At 36.7% G+C, this 3126-nt stretch overlaps 1 pseudogene; it reads right to left on the bottom strand.

Annotated features, from left to right (window-relative positions):
- Positions 1-645: 645 nt before the first annotated feature.
- LOC149801659 (uncharacterized) lies at positions 646-2208 on the bottom strand (annotated as a pseudogene).
- Positions 2209-3126: the final 918 nt, after the last annotated feature.

Here is a 3126-nt window from a genome sequence, read left to right as displayed (position 1 = left end):
TAATACGAAAGCATCGAAGAATTCTATAAAAGACGTATAAACATATTTAAAAAAAAAAAAAAAAAAAAAAAGCTTCCTCCAAATTTATGACAAATTTCAGACAAGTCAAACGATAGCAGGAGACGTATAGTGTCCGCAAAATTAGCACTCGTATGAACTGTACGAGGCGTAAATGACATTTCGATGAAATAATATAAATATGTTCATAAATACAATTTCACCTATTACGAACGTGACTAACATTGTTCTTGTAACCTCGATTGCAAACTTCGTTGTCACCCGGACTAAAATGACAATCTAATGTCATGGTCTGTCTCACGACATCCGGAAGTGTGACGCAAAACATCTACTGTCTACATTTGTTCAACATTCAGACGAAAAAGCCATCCAAATTTTTACAGTAGAGGGAAGTTTTATGAGTGTACAATGGTAAAAGAAATTCTGTTTTGAGTCATAATAAGATAGCCATTCTATACGAATGCACGAGTTTTGTACGTATCTGCTGGCAAAGAACTTCAGAAACAAAAACAAGCCCATGCATCATTGAAGGCACATCATTTAAAGCAAGGAAAAATGCAATGGATCATTGACCACTTTAAAGCTTTAAAACTTATTGAGTTTTATCGCTCAAAATCTATTTTGTTCCTAGATCTCAATAGATGGATATTGAACACTGAACATTGGCACCATAATCACGGATGTTTTTCTACCTAATCCTATGGCTCTTTGAACGTTATCTAGATGCATTCCGTTCCGATTTCCGAAGTCAACGACACTTCCTACTCTAACAAAGGCTTTGATTTTCCGAGGCCCTACATGACGTTCAGGTAGATGGTCAAAGTTGATCATAATGATTTTCTTGTATCTATCCTTGAAATACAGGTTCTAGACGTACTTCCATTCTACCTCAGTGCGCGGTCTTCCCTGTTGGCTGAGATAGCTGGTAGAAAATATAACCAGAAAGCATCTGGTCTGGCTTAATATAATTTGAGCTTCTTCCTCCTCTATAATTCCTGGCATGCAGTCTCTCTTTGGGAGGTATATACGATATTCAAAATATTCTGAATAGGGCAAAAGACTTTGCATGATCCTTTACGTAAGTGGTAGTTGTTCTCATCACAGGATATATAGATGTCATATTTGAATTCATGGTAGGAATCATCATGTCTCCGAAGTAATATGAAAAGTTCAAATCGAAATTTGTAACAAATCGTAACAGGAAGTACGATTAATACGAGAATCACGGCTAGGCAGATACATACGAGCATGGTGGTAAAATCTCTTACCTGACATTTATCTTCAAGATCTTTTTCAGATCGATAGCTTTTATGTATCCTTGTTTTTCTGTGACGCAAAATACAGTTTCTGAATCAACTGGGCGAAATTGCAACCATTATGACAACCATACAGTGTTGCAGTCACAGAAGACGTGCACGTTTTGAAGATCCAAGAAATCACCAGGCAGATACTGGATAGTTTTGGGTAAGGCTTGTAGAAAGCCCCTGTTCTTTGCAAGAGATATATGTGTTACAGTTTTCATCAAGTATATCGCTGATTCGTCCACTGTCGTAAGCGTATTATTGCACGCACTGAGAACAGAAACTTTTCCCAAATAGTTCCTCTTATCTATCACAGATAGAACATTATCACACACGTTTAACACAAATAAACATGGAGGTTTGGGCAAACGATCAGGTAGCTTAGTTAAACGAGCTCCTTGACAGTCGACTATAAATCTTGATCTGCTAGGTTGTTCGGTACAATTGCACCCAACTGGACAGTCACCTTATGCATCGATGGGACAAATAAATTCATCCAACTTACTTTCATTCAACTTACTATGTCTTAGTAAATCCTTTATTACAACACCCTTTAGTCGAGATGGATGTCACATGTCACATTGTAAATATCTGGCCAGATGCGTTCTATAACTTCTTTAGCTAGACTGAGGAATGGCACCGTTTTACAGTCACATGAAATGTTACTGCCTCGAAAATCGAACCCAAAGCTCCATAGAGTGCCAATCAGAGTCATATCTGGAACACCAAGCTAATCGAATTCCGGAAATACTGTTATAGTGTTGTCTCTCATTATCACGTTTCCTGGGCCGTATTTAAAACTTGTATTAATAAAGACAATATCAATTAAGTAGGTTAATTTAGTCGCCTTATTATTGGAAAAGTCTCTGGAACAAAAAGGTCCACTCATAACTATATTTGTGACATTTATTGATACTAGACTGTTATGACTCACGTTCATCCATATGTTTCGACTCGGAGCTACTACAGCATTTGGCTCAATGTCGATGATTTGGTTTTCCGTTATGTCAAGAATTCTCAGTTTTGTCAGCTACACTAAGATCGTGTTGGAAAGTCTTCTCAAAGCATTTCTTTTCAGGTTTAGGAGTTCCAGATTTATCAGGTTCGATATGTTTCCTATCTATTTAATTCGGTTGTTCGATAGATCAATCTTTACAATCGTTACGAAGTTACATAGATTGTCAGAAAATATATCTCATAAATCCATTTGTATGAATTAGTTGCAAGGAATAATATTCATGAACAGTGTTGTCGACAATCATGACTTCATGTTCTCCATGCACGCTTGTGTATTCAACCTCAAGATCACCTAATAGCGGCGTTATTTCTGGGTAGCAGTTGCAGGAACTGCGATGTAACTGCATTAAAACAAGTAACATCAAATTAAATTATGCCATAGTGTTCCAATGCAATATAATTTACGTTTTATGTATATATGTTTTTGTTTGTTTTAACTTGGGAAGGCGGAAGAAGTGCTACATAAATAACTACACATACACACGCGTTACAACATCTTATATCCAGCCACTTTTTACTTTACCCTTAAAATTAACTCATATCACACAGTCACTTCCTTCAAACAAATAGGTGGCCTTTGAGTACGAAAATTCTACTTCATTGCCACGGAAATCTGAAAGCCAATTTCACGTTGTTTTACCAGGCATTTCCAGTATTGAAATCTGTCTAAAGATATATCAGGCAGTAACTTGTAAAGAGCATTTAGTCCAAACGGTTTTTCTCACGGTAAAATCGGCTTCATGGCCTTTAAAGTTATTCAGAAGTAACACGATTTTGGAGATGACAAACA

The sequence above is a fragment of the Sinohyriopsis cumingii genome, chromosome 4 (assembly GCF_028554795.1).
Source record: "Sinohyriopsis cumingii isolate HCF-2022 chromosome 4, ASM2855479v2, whole genome shotgun sequence".
NCBI classification, from domain to species: domain Eukaryota; kingdom Metazoa; phylum Mollusca; class Bivalvia; order Unionida; family Unionidae; genus Sinohyriopsis; species Sinohyriopsis cumingii.
Note: the sequence above shows the minus strand (reverse complement) of the source record. Positions and strands in the feature narration are given on the sequence as shown.